Raw genomic sequence first — 359 nt, 5'->3', positions numbered from 1 at the left:
CGTGCCATGCCCTGTGCCCCCGTGCCGTGCCAGCTCCTGCGTCCCTGTCCCCGTGCCGTGCCCCATTGCCCTGTCCCCGTGCCGTGTCCCCTGTCCCCATGCCACACCCCACCCCTCTGCTGTGCCACTGTCCCGTGCCTGACACTTTGCTCCTTTCGCCGTGCTGCTGTCCCCTGTCCCCATGCCTGGGACCGTCATCCCTGTCCCTTGTCCCCACATTTGGGACGCCCACTCCTCAGCCATGCCACCGTTCCTGTGCAGTGTCCCTTGTCCCCACGCCCAGGACCCCCACCCTCAGCCGTGCCACTGTCCCCGTGCCGTCCCCGTGCCGCCCCCGTGCCGTGCCAGCCCCACATCCC

The 359-nt window shown here is 69.9% G+C and overlaps 1 protein-coding gene across 1 annotated transcript in view; it reads left to right on the top strand.

The window, feature by feature from the left end:
- SEMA4C (semaphorin 4C) overlaps nt 1-359 on the top strand; it is a gene marked incomplete at its 3' end in the record, with an annotated part of 11725 nt that overhangs the window by 7413 nt on the left and 3953 nt on the right. The window lies entirely within an intron of this gene.

Source organism: Corvus brachyrhynchos, unplaced genomic scaffold (genome assembly GCF_000691975.1).
Source record: "Corvus brachyrhynchos isolate BGI_N302 unplaced genomic scaffold, ASM69197v1 scaffold617, whole genome shotgun sequence".
NCBI lineage: Eukaryota > Metazoa > Chordata > Aves > Passeriformes > Corvidae > Corvus > Corvus brachyrhynchos.
This window is presented reverse-complemented; position numbering and strand designations above follow the sequence as displayed.